The sequence below is a fragment of the Silurus meridionalis genome, chromosome 9 (assembly GCF_014805685.1).
Source record: "Silurus meridionalis isolate SWU-2019-XX chromosome 9, ASM1480568v1, whole genome shotgun sequence".
Lineage (NCBI taxonomy): Eukaryota > Metazoa > Chordata > Actinopteri > Siluriformes > Siluridae > Silurus > Silurus meridionalis.
In genome coordinates, this window is record NC_060892.1 from 20,024,937 (window position 1) to 20,038,977 (window position 14,041).

General features: G+C 36.6%; 1 protein-coding gene across 4 annotated transcripts in view; it reads right to left on the reverse strand.

The window, feature by feature from the left end:
- The window catches only part of nlgn1 (neuroligin 1), a 269,206-nt gene that overhangs the window by 209,458 nt on the left and 45,707 nt on the right, over positions 1–14,041 (reverse strand). For 3 of the 4 annotated variants that reach the window (XM_046858120.1, XM_046858118.1, XM_046858116.1), the window contains exon 1: positions 2,633–2,760. The exons of the other annotated variant lie outside the window; for it this stretch is intronic. The gene's annotated coding sequence lies outside the window, so the exon portion shown is untranslated. Of the gene's footprint in view, positions 1–2,632; positions 2,761–14,041 lie in introns of those variants that run through there. 4 annotated transcript variants of the gene reach the window in all.

Genomic DNA, 14,041 nt, shown 5'->3' on the forward strand with positions numbered 1-14,041 from the left:
GGACTCGCACTTTTATCCCGTTTGAGTACTGAGAGAGTGGAATTAATCATCACTCAGAGGACATGTCCCGCAGGTGAGATCTGAGGATGAATAATAAAGGAGGATTTTTCTACACGGATAGAAAAAGCAGCAAACCGGGGAATACATGATGAAGACACATGAATAAAGTGAAAACAGACTAAGCCTCTTCCCTAGCAGTTGTTATTAAGCAATGAAAAAGGAAACATATTTAACTCATTTGTCACTGGTTCCTCCGCAAGCTTAGAGCTTTCGCATCAAAGGAACTATATTGCACAAAGTCAGGCTGAAAAACGAGTACGTGTAAGACAAGGGTAAACGGATGCAGTCAAGCCCATTACTTATGAACTAGCTCCCTCCCCTGTGCAGATTCAGTAGCTGGACTTAAATCAACGATACACACCTTGTGCATTGAGTCTTATAACACACTGTTTCATATGCGTTTTCTACAGTCACTACGTCCCAAAGCATGCGTTCATTATACTAAATAGTAAAGTGACATTTTTCCAATATCACACATTATTACAGCTACCAAACATAAAAACAAAACATATTCAACATTTGTTAAAATTATATTTGTAGATGTAAATAAAAAAAAGTCAAATCAAATAATTACCAAAAAATTACAAATAAATAAAAAACTACATTTTAGTAACCATGTCTGTGGTCCAACAGTTGGTCATGTTTGAGAACGTTGAGAGACAGGTGAAGAGGTCTCCTACGATAGACAGCTTTGTGATAAATCTCTGTTTGTACACAGCAAATTTGACCATGCTAGGCCCTTCACCAACGTAAATGACTTCCTGCTGAAATCTGATTGGCTGTTTGCAGGAATGTTTGCTGATTGGTCAAGCTATTATTTGGGGAAATGTCCCGGCTTGTAATGTAGAAAAAAAGCATATCAAATTGCCATTTCAAGTCGTTTTTATTTATAGTCCGGAAGCATTTATAGGCATGTTATCTCGCTTCATCTATGTATTTACAAGACTTCTCGAAGCATTTATAGGATACAGTGCCCCGCAGTGGTCATGCTCCATTTATCTGGTGACCTCTGAGTATTTAGTGAAAATGCTCTAGATGAAGGGTTCGTAAGTGAATCTTTAGAAATGTAACAAAGTCCATGGACCACCGTAGTATTTATTTATTACAGAAACACAATCCGATTTGGACAGAATCGATTCAGGCTCATTATTCAATTATGAGTATTGACAAACAATCCAGAACACGTTATTCGCATAGTTGGATTCATAAGCTGACTTTCTTTTAATGATTGAAGTTCCAATTCAACTCAGGTCTTTCAATCGAATTGTCTAAAAACTATAAAAGTCATTATCAGTGACAGCAGATGGCATGTAGACCACGGACTTCCTATGCCTAATGGACCTCACTTTGAGAAACATCTCTCTAGACGGAACATGCCAAATGGAATTGAATAAAACAGTATTTTTCTAGTACCCAAATTGAACCGCTTTAGCTCGCTCTGCTTTTAGTTTGCATGCATAATGACGCTTGAGCGTAGACACCACCACGAGGCCCGAGTAATGGGTGAACCTTTCTGCCGAACGTGCCGTTTCTATGCCTTACCTACCTACAAATTCGTACAAAACTACTGTATAAAAAAGCAAAAAAAAGAAAGAATATTTAAAAATTAGGATCATACAAAGAAGGTTGCAGCACTTTCAATGATAGGACCCCAGCAACACAGTCCACCATAGCAGACCACCATGTATGTATGAGAATATTTCCAAGCCAGCGTGAATCCACTTTCAAGCTTTCAGGACGTTAAAAGAAGATTAGAAAATATCTATATATTCGATCGAAATATTCTGCAATCTACTCACCATAGTGCTCTTGTTTACTTGTTTTTTTATAAATGAAATAAACAAAGAAATAAAGACGCAGTGCACTGTGAGGCGAGTCTTCATTATCAGTCAGAGAGCATCAGCTCCAGTCATTGGTCACATCAAATCCAATTAATGCTCCTAAAGTGGGATATTCACTTTGAATCAAAAGAGAATAATACAATCTGCCTTCATTTTGAAATACACTTTGCTGTGTGTGTGTGTGTGTGTGTGTGTGTGTGTGTGTGTGAGAGAGAGAGAGAGTGAGACTGAGACTGCAGGTGTTTATTAAATGGCTGATTATTGAAGCCCTCGTTCTGATTTACTGAACAAAATCATCAGCATCAATGCGCATCACTAAGATACAAAAGTAGAAAACTTGCCAAATTCGAATTAAAACAGACTCCGGATTGGTTTTATACTGTGTGGGATTGTTAAAATCTCCAAATTCCACTCAAATTCCGTCAAGTCGCGTGTCAAGGTCTCGTGCGGATAAGATGGAAGTTGAGAGCATACACACTTTCCCTTCAACAACAGAGCAGATAAACAATATAAACATGTAAGTCGGAATAAAAACTTAATAGTTATTCTGAGGAGTCATTAGTATCTTTTGAGTCAAACAGCAAAGCATGTAAAAACAGACATACATTATGTATATATATATATATATATATATATATATATATATATATATATATATATATACACACACACACACACACACACACACACACACACATTATTTTCTTTTTTTTTCTTTATCACATGTTCACCTTAGTTTTCCTTTTCGTCTTTTCCAGTTTTCACAGCATTTCTTCTTCTGTCACGGGAAAAAAGAAAACGAAAAAAAAAGGAATCCAAATGAAGCAAATCCAGACAAGAAAAAATATATTAAAAAAAACTATATAAAAAAAGCAGATTTCACTCAAGTGGGCAGCATTATTCCGTCTAATTTATTTCACAAAGTAAAAAAAAAAAAATCATCATTTTTCCTCCGTTTGCCTTTTAATCCACAGCGAATCTCCTCATTTCTAAAACAGCAGGATGGAAAAAGCGCTCTTTTTTTTGCGTCTCGAGCCCCGATTCCTCCCTGCAGTGATGCTGAACTGAGCCAACAAACCGCACCGGTTTTTGTTCCGGCTTTTTCCCCCGGTTTTATCCGCTCCTCGAGATTTCTCAGACTCTACACCTTGATAACACGCCGATTTCTCCCACTTGTCCCCCAGCAAGGAAAAGGATGAAGCCGCTTGCGAGAGCTTCAGAAAATGGAGCAAAGGTTCGCCTAGTGGTGCTGAGAGGAACTGCAGCACTCTCCCTGAGATGCTTTTTAAAGAGACACTGAACTCCACTTGCAATTTACTTGACGGAGCTTCTCTTAGCTACCTTCCTGCAAAATTTAGCTCAGGTCCAGCCTGAGGCATTTCGATTCAGCTATATTAAGAGCCTTCATGGATTCTTCATTCGTCCAGCGGTCCGTTCGTTCATCTGCAGCAAGCATTTGTCTTAATCAGGGCTGAGGTGGATCTGGTGCCTGATGCCTTAAACACCGAGCATGAGGCGAAGACACACTCCAGTTTATAACACGTTCACATTCACACATTCGTTCACATCGGAACAGTTTTGTAGACTGTCTGTCTTCGGGCATGTTTGACGTGAGACGAACACTACCGAAAAACACTACAGAACCATTCAGTGACTCTGTAATGGTTTTACTGATTATAAAGGGAATGGTATTGGTTTTAATGGGAATTATTATGCTCCCTGTGGGTATCCACTGTGTCTTTAAAGCTGTTTATGAGCAGCATGTCATGTCTAGTGGATGCAATTAAGAACAGCTCGTAGGCAACTTGTTAGTATCTACTGGTTAACAATATGGTCCATTAGGACACCAGTAAGCATCCAGATTCCAGGATTACTTGTTTAGATTTTTTTTTTAATGATGTAATATTGTATTTATTGTTGTGATTAAATGGTTTGTAAATGTTTTTAGGGGTTAACAGTTGGTTGTGTGATGGTATTTGAAGTGGAAACCATTAGAATTTCTGTGATTCAGCATAAAACCTAGAAAAAAATTAATAAATAAACATAAGACAGCATGTGAGACACGATATGTGACAGTAACTCAAACCTTGGGCCTTCAACAAGCCATGGGATATGCCAGAAACAAGTCCTGTGTCTTTTTTTTTTATACATCTCATTACATACAACGTTAAATTCTTAAAATTGATTATTTTTGACTCTTTATCTGATAGGGTCTGCAGTCCATTTAAAGTGATGTCATTGAGAGTGACCTTTGGGAACAAACAGCCGATGTTAAAATCAATATATGAAGCCAAAGCCAAAGCGGTGGTGGTGTAAAATTGCTACTATTGCAGTGGAACAATTAACTGGGGTTCAGTCCTGCTACATACCAATGATACAATTTGCTGATGAACCCTCATCTCCGGTTGGCAAACAGGTATTAATTAATACTGATTAAGAGAAATTCCAGCTTTTAGTATGGAGATGTGTATGAGTTGTGGATCCATGATGAATGGTTTAATGAATGTCACTTGCTTGTGTATAAGTACAACTCACAAAAGTACAATGCAACATGCTACCTGTCATCTGTTATCTGAGGCAGCGATACAATCTCAGACCCTACACCAGGAACCTCACTTGCTTCCTGTTACGTATTACATTACATTACATTCTTTTTTGATGAGTGACCATCAGTATCATCAATGACAAGTGTTAAGATTCACCCTTTTTAAATTTAGGAGATGATAGATGGCTGTCATAGGTGTTCACACTTCAAAATCACTTGTATAGGCGTAATCACTTTAGAATAGATCGCAGCAGTGGGGTCAGTGGAAGAGCGAGTGTGTGGATAATTATTAGGAACTGCCAACATGTGAGTTTTAAAATATATTTCCATTCAGGACCAAATATAGCAACTCGGTACAGGTGGGTCCTGATGCCTGTTTAATAGAATATAAAGACTGAAGCTTTTCTTCCTTAAACTGGGTCATTTTTGTGTACTGCCTCTCTTAAGCTTATCAAAGTGTGCTAAATTATTTTTTGCGATAATTTCCTGCTCAATGATTACCACTGACAGGGATGGTGATTCATTTCCTATATTGAGAAAAGGACAAATCATCCATGCACCCACACCTATACAGCTATACTGATAACACAAATTCTTCAAAATAACTAAGGGAGGAAATACAGGATATAATTAAAGATTATTTTAGAAGCATTCTACAAGTGTACAGTTACAGATTTACAACTTCGACTATATTTCTAATTCAGGAACGTGTCAGAAGTCTATTATATCTGCCTTTTTTTACTGTAAATTTTTCTTTCTTTTTGATGCACTTCTTTTTTGATGGATTTTTGACAATATACTGTAGCTTCACTGTTCTCCATGCGGTTCCTGGCTTCTTTGAGGTTAAGTTTGTAATCCCTCAGGTTATTTTTCACATACTTGTTGCTGATGTAGTTTTAATGTTTTAACATTCCAACATGTTTTTGGACAGAGGGAGGAACCTAGACAAACTCCAGACAGACAGTTAGCCAAACTGGGAATAATAGAGCTGAGGTGGCAATGCTCACTACTAACGTGAAGCAAATATTATATCCCAGATTGACATCAATTCGTTTTTTGTCAATGAGAAATGTAACTGGGTTTTGTCAGGTCTGCTTTTTACTACCGTACGACAGCATCTATATCAGCACCAACATAATGCCTGGGTGGAGTGAGAAACCACCACTTCACACTAGTGTACACATAACACAGTAATACAGTTCTAGGTGGTTATAGTGGTTAAGCAGGAGAATCGTGGTAGGCATAGTGAACTGTAATATAAAGGTATCTCTTGTATGTTTTCAGTTTTAAATGTTAACAGTGTATTATCTGCCCTCAACTGTTCTTAGTTTCAGGTCAGTTATATGTTAAAAACATTATCCTTAATTATTGACTAATTGACTTCAGTACAGTGAATAATGAGTATTCATCATAGTGGATTTGTGGAATTTAAGATACGTGGGAAGGTTAAATGCAGACATGAGCTTTTAATGAAATAATGAATGGCAACAACAATAAAAACTATTATTTAGCTTCAACACAGAAAGATAGACACACACACACACACACACACACACACACACACACACACACACACACACACACATATATATATATATATATATATATATATATATATATATATATATATATATATATATATAGAGAGAGAGAGAGAGAGAGAGAGAGAGAGAGAGAGTATCAGTGTTGTCTTCCATGTTTCTTTTGACCGCATGATCTGTAAAAAATTTGGTGGTTTGGGGCTCTAAACTTTTTAGAAATGACAGCTGCATGGATGAAATTTTGTGTGGCTTTGCTCAAGGTTTGAGATAAAAAAAAAAAAAAAAAGGAGAACAAACTGGCATGGCAGTAATAGGACAAAACAAGGCCAGCTTCTGATTTGAAGGACTAGGCAAGAAGATTACATCTCGTAGTGTAAAACACATACTGAAAAAGCATCCTCTTATTAAACCGTCAGAACATTCTTTTTCTTTAGTTTAAAATTGCTATATCATCTACAACATCTATTATCATTGATACAATATGATAATGGCTTTTTAGTGCTACCGCAGGATCAGTCAACATTCTTTTTTTATTATTTTTTTTTTTTATTAGGACTGATCAATTAGATTTAAGAATTTCACAGCTTTGTGGTATAGGCTAGTACATTAATAAGATCAGTAGCTATAAAGCTAACTCTTTTACATTGTTGAACACCACTCTAACTACAATAAATAGGGGCAACGTAATATTAGCATCAGACATTGTACTCTAGGAGACAAACCCTAGTTTGGACACTAGTCCATCACAGCATTATGCTGCAGGCTGTCTCTATTACCTTATTCGAAGCGGTTTACTGAGAATCACAATTATATTAGTACAGTAAGCCCCAGACCTACGAACAATCGACTCCATTACTTTGCACTATTGACCCCAGGTACCAGAACTCCTCCACCTTCACCACCTCTTCTCCCTGCAACCGCACCACTCCATTGCCCTCCCTCTCATTCACACACATGTACTCTGTCTTACTCCTTCTGACTTTCATTCCTCTTCTCTACAGCGTGAACCTCCACCCCTTCAGGCTCTTCTCAACCTGCTCCCTACTCTCACCACAAATAACAATATCATCCACAAACATCATAGTCCACGGAGACTCCTAAGTCTAAATATATTTTTATATAAGGTCCAGCTGGTGGACATTAAGGTAAGTAAAATAATTATATAAATCTCTGTAATATAGGTTTAGCATTGACTGCATTTATTAAAAAAAATTTACTTTGCTTGGTGTACCTATCTCATGTGCAGAGGAGGGACACAGGGTATATCGGTAGGAGAATGCTGAAAATGGAGCCACCAGGAAGGAGGAAAAGAGAAAGACCCAGGAAGAGGTTTATGGATGTGGTGAGGGAAGACATGCATGGTGGTTGGGTTGAAAGAGGCGGATGTAGAGGACAGGGGGATATGGAGACAGATGATCTGCTGTGGCGACCCCTAATGGGAGAAGCCAAAAAAAAAGAGGAAGGAGATACCTGTCCGTTACTCAGAACGCATCATAGAGTCTCATACAGGCTTCCTGTATATATCATTTATCGTCATTTCTACAAAGTGGATCCATTAGAATTATGTCTTCTCTGTCAATCTAATCATGCTATATGTTGTTTAATTCATGTTAGGCATTTTAATTGACACTCACATACTCTATTCTGCCTTTCAGTGAATACTGCAGAATGAGCTGTTGAAAGTTTTAATGCACCTTTCACATTAATGCACTTTAGTCATTAAGAGTGAAACACAGCACTGACCTTGGTTTTGATTCATTCCTCCCACTGAAGTTTAAAGCTGTATTTTGCCAATTGATCTGCAGATGAAAGCTGAACATTCATCCAACCACTGAGGCCTGTAATATCTGTTATGTGCTACAAACAATGTCAATTACATCACTTATTCACTTCTCTTTGAGAATGGATGCCTTTTATCCACACCTTTCTTCACACTATATCCACCATGATCATTGCTCTGAAACACCAGCTGAGCGCTCAAAAGGGCAATTGTGTATAATTGTGAGCACTGAAGGGAAGCTTCTAAGTACCTGTTGCCTTGCCAGCCATTCTCCCATATGTTGCCTCCTCTGTCACTCATAGGCGTTGTGGCATAACGCAAATTGTTCATTTTTCCAGGCGCAATGTAGGGCAAACACGCAGCCAGATGTTTAGGGAGCCGCACAGAGGCTTTGGATGAAAGGCTACAACACATGCCGCCATGGCCTCAAGCTGAAAGCAGCGTGCCAAAGGCGCTGGTGTAATAAGCACTTCACCCTCCGGCAGGCTCTTAGGAGCCTCGTGCTGGCTTCCCAGGGGCCACAACTCCCTTCACAATCTTCTCTCTCCTTTCCTTTTACATCCCCTTCTCTTCCTCCCCTTCCTCCTCACCCACTGCCTGTGTTTCTTTCATTAAATACTATACTATAGTCTATAAATATTGATCCACACGCATGCTTGGTCTTTGATTCTCACCGCTTTTATGTGATGCAAAGCACAGGCCCACTTTTTTTTTACTTCTTTTAATCAAACAGAAAAAACAGTCATAAAACAAACCCAATGTCCTCACCATTGTTTAGTTTCTTTACAAACGGCTGGTTGCCAAAACGTAAATCACAAGACCACCTCTGGCATATTTGCTTCTTGCAAAATGACAGCAATCAAAAGCCCAGGGGCCTCATTTATCAGCATTGTGTAAAGAAATGTTTTAATTAATTTCGTATGCATAACATTTAGACTTCTCATGAGCACAACTGAATTGAGATTCATTAAATGTGTGTTTGCAATAAAGGATAATAAATACTAATTCTTTGTGTGCACCATGTGAATGCTCATTTGAACATGTCCACAATCAGCTATATGGCATTTGCTTTTGATCCGTAGTGCAGGGTGGTATTATACTGAAATGTGATTTATGTCGGTGTTTTTATGTTTTTGTTTTGTTTTTTGTTTCGTTTTTTTATGCAAAAATGTAATGTTAAATGTCAAGCATTTCAACTTGAGGGTAAGCTGCATGTTTTTGCAATGAAAGTAGAATTGATGGAACTTTAACAACAACGCAGTCTGGTTTCCAACAAATGGGAACGCCAACACTATTTGTCACATACTCTATACCATATATATGTAAACTCTGAATCTATCGAATGTTTATTCCTCTAAAGCTCACCACCGAAGGCTCTTGGTGGTGCAGGGAGTTGACCCCATGACTGATCAGCAACTCTTTGAACCACCACTGACCTGAAAACGTCCTGTTTTACCTCAATATAAGAGAAATGGTCTGACAAATTAATAAAAAATCATGATATCAATCTTACCCAATGAAAACACGGAAATAGCCAATTTATTCCCAAATTCTAGTTAAAATGTGTCAGTAACCACAGACATTACAATGAAAGCACCTGGACTTGCAGATGCATCACATTTATCCTCATCCCTTCCCTCTGCAACTCGAGTCTCTCAAGTCTGATTTATACCCAATATAAAGATTCATTAGTGGTGCTTTCTAGGGTGGGTATCTATTTCTAAAACTACTCTAAGAAGTTTTAGCCAAATGGCACAAAATGTCCAGTGTCCATGACTAAACAAGGTGTTTTCCTAGTGGCCTCATTTCCCGTGATGTGCATAAACATGTTCACGTACTTGCACATAGCATATAGAAAACATAGCATTTCTAAGCCGATATTTGTTGTTGATTGTAGTATTGCAGTGAAAACGATTGCTTGAGGGCGCTCTATGGATTTATGTGCTTTATGGATTTTTATCCCATTAATTATTTCTGTTTATCAATAAAATCACTTTCTCAAGAAGGCAGAAGTATAATTCTCCAGATCGAGGCAGCAGTCTGTCTAATAAGTCAAGGATCTTATAAGGCAACATTTCAAAAGCTACATACAGCAAAGTTTAACTCAGCAGAAAGATTTGCTGCTTACCCTCACTATAATGATAAAGAGTCTTCTCTTGATGATATACTCTGCGATTCCACCTGGAGGTGGATAAAAGGTTGCTGTTCTCTTAAATGCTTTGAGGCACAGAATATGGAGAGGTACTGTGTATTAAATAAATATATATATCAGGAAAACACAATTTGATAAGTTTTCTGCCAGGTTAAATGAAATCAGCAGTTTGGAGGAAAATGCAACGAGGCTCACAGTCTGTTCTATTGATTTTGTTGAAGTGCTGGTTATTCTCTTCCTAACATGCTCTAACAGTCACTATCCCTAAAGGTATAATAGGTCAGATGGCATACCATGTCACTGGAAAGAGAAGAGAATGAATTATTTTGTAGTAGCACCAGTCATTTCTTACCAGAAATCAAATATTAAACTAACTTATTTCCCAAAAACTCTCTCTCTCTCTCTCTCTCTCTCTCTCTCACCTCAGAAGGCAGCATTCTGTTCTGTTCTGTTCTGTTCTGTTCGCCAATATTTGATTCATGACATGACTCCATGACTCCCTGTTTCCTATTACAACCTTACCGGGCTGCATTACTTACCTATAATCTTAGGTTCTTACTGTCACTCTCCTTATGGCCCACCTGAGCCTTCTAAAGCCAATACAAACCGTGGGCCTCATTTATCCAGGTGGATATTAATCGTTTGTATGAATGTTTACACAAAAAGATTGGCAGTCATGAAAATCCTGTAAAAAAAACCCATTGATATCATACATGTTTTTTTAATGTGTGTAAAAATTGAAGTATGTAAAGATATCTTACATTTACAGCATTTAACATGACGCCGTTATCGAGAGTGACATATAGAGGAGCTTAGCAGTGTCTGTCAAAAGCGCATGCTCATGCTGGTTTGCTAGATCTAGGATTAGAATACTGCATAGGAAATCTTACAAATAAGCAGTTGTCAATCAAGACAGAGGAAATGTGACTGGATAAGCAGACTGAAGGTTGGTCAGTTTGCTCAGACTAGTAAGCCATGAACAAATGCAAGCAATATTAAATCTATTATTAAATATTTTTATTGTGAATTGTGTATAGTTGTGAGGCAAAAGAAATTCCACTTCTGACTTTACCCATATCATTCATTTTGTGCTCCCAGGTTTGTGGGAACCTTTATGGAGTTTTGTGGGCATCACTATATGCAAATAAGCTGTGTTGTCATTGTGTATTGCAGTTTACTGATGATCAGCATATGAATGCAAGTAAATATATATACAGCAATATAAATTTACTGTCCTATGAAAATAACTCAACATACAGCCATTACTTCCAAAATAACTAGCAACAAAAGTGAATACACCCTAAACGATAACAGCTGTACGTTGTGTAACCATCAAAACCACATGCCCTATTCATCATGTTCATGTTTTTTGTCTGCTTGACAGGACCATACAAATTTGTGTATCTTGTATTACAGCAGTTAAAATTTGGTGCTTTAAATGCATTTCTCTCACACTGACCATTAGATGTTCAACATGGCACCTCATGGCAAAGAACTTTTAAATCTCAATGGAGCAGAGGAGCAAAGCAGTAAATTTGATGAGGAAGGTATGAATAATCAGGTGAAAACAAATGTTTATTATTGTGCCTTTGTGCGTCCCATAAGGAGGATAATAGTGCAAATTTACCTCATGTTATTTCCTATAGAGCAAGTTACATTTAACTTAACCTAAAGTAATAATTAACACATTCATTAACAAACATTTACTAGCATGTTATTAAGGTAGCTGTTGTTCACATATGAATTCCATGTGGCTCATGGTGTATTTAAGGTTAGTTCTCGATTAATATATGTTTTAACTCATCATTAATTCATAATAAACTGATTGGTTCATTTAGTTTACATATACTTATTAGTACATGCTTATTTATGTACTGTCATTGTAAAGTGTTACCCAGTATATATATATATATAAAGTTTTATATTAGGTTTGGCAAAGAGGAGCCCATGATGGAGAAGCAGGAAGCTGAATAATAGCTCCTGTAGAAAGCAACCCTGGGGCAAAGACACTGCAAATGCACAGCCAGGGTGATTAGTAAATGGGTCAGGTTATAATCCATAACTGCATTAATCAAAATAAAAATGCCTCCATTTGTGATTACACTCGCCTCCAGCACACAGAGCTACTCTTAGCTGGCCTCGATTGTTAGGAGGGCTCAGGGAGGATCAGGTGAGCCCAAAGGGGAGCGTTATCGTTCCGAAATCTGAGTTTTATCACAACTAATTACACTTCCATAAACATGTGACTTGTTCATGTGGCAAATTCATTTGAAGTAAAAAAAAAAAAAAAAAAAAAGATAGAGCTGTTTGACTCGATTTATAAATAGCTTTTGGCTAAGATTGAAATGCCTGAGAAAGCGAAATGGCATGTCGGCTGATTTAATGCATACTTATCATGCTAGCTTCCTGCTACAAAAAAAAAGCCCTATGAAACCCAGCATCACTTAATAATGGCCTTTATAACTTTTACCTATTAATATAATGTGCATGTTCCTATTGATAAATGTGTCATTGACCCAAGCCTGACATTATTTACCTGGTTTTATTATGTTTACTATATTACATATTCGATTATATCTTACTTACTTATATCTTATATGTATAAACTAGGTAATACATTATAATCATATGATATAATAATAAAATAGTCTTTTTCTACCTTATTTAAGTCAAAATCCTGCTCTTCATGTATAGACTATATTGATTTGGAGTGGCTGTAATATTTACATATGAATATTATTTATAATATTCATACTCATCTATTACATGATATTAATATTAACCAAACCAAACATTCCATTTTTCTTTTGTTTTTCTTAAACAATATCAAAAATACAGTCATTTTATATAAATATGCAGAAGTAATATACTTTATTAATTAATTATACTAATATTAATGCATGTGAATTACTGACAGAAGTGATATTTGTTCACAGGTTACACATTTCTGTAAGGGAATGATTAATTAAAAATGAAGGGAATTTTAAATATATGAATTTATGATATTTCCTAGGTTCCCATTAGGCAACTTCCATTTTAAAACTATATATAATGCAGTGTAAATGACAAAATTATCCAGATGCCTAAATGTTTCACATGGCAAAATACTCTTGAAAGTATGTTTTTTATATTTTTATGTTTGGTTTCTATGGTGATCCAATGACATAATTTACATTTTTTTTTTTTTTTTTATTCTTTTGCTATATATAACTGCATGCTTTAGACCCCGTTAGTGTATGTAAACAAAAATAGATGTGCGTGTAAATAGATTGCAAACAGACCTTAGTAACCTAGCAACCGGGTGCTTCTTGTTTGTAATCAGACTGAAGAATCTATCAAGATTTTCATTTAGAAATCGGATTGGCTTTTGCAGCAATTATTATGGATTATGTGTAAAAGACAAAAATTCTGCTGGATAGTTCTGTAATGCTTGATATACGGTGGCTGAGGAATTCAAAACACTTTAACAAATTAGAAAACTAAATAACAAATGCAAAAACAAAATAACAAATCCACAAACACATTAACAAATCCGAAAACGCAATGACAATTCAGACAAACCGGAAAAGGTGTTTCTAGTTTGCAAATGGAACACTTACCGATCATTGGACAAGACACCTGTCATTTAAGATATACAGGAAGTACAACAGTTTCTCCTTCCTTGCCAATGTTTACTTCTGTTATTTTCTTATATTTAAAGGTGCACTAATGGAAATAAAAAATAGTTTAAAGTAAACGGAGAACTTTACACATGTACAAGAAACAAAATTAGAATATTTCATACTTCCTGTATATCTTAAATGACAGGTGTTTCGTCCAATGATTGGTAAGTGTTCCATTCACATACTACCTTATCTGGTTTGTCTGAATTGTCGTTGTGTCTTCGGATTTCTTAATGTTTTTCAGATTTGTTATTTCTTTTTCGCATTTGTTAGTGTTTTGCACTTCTCGCCCAACGTATTGATAGGACATGAATTGTGAATATTGGGAAAATTAATGCAAAATCTAAAATGTACTTTTTTCACTATGCCAATCTACACCACTATGCACGGCTGTGGTGCAAGTGCATGAACTTTCCACCAAGTTGCTTTCGCTGTTCATTTTTCATTCAAGGAGCAATGT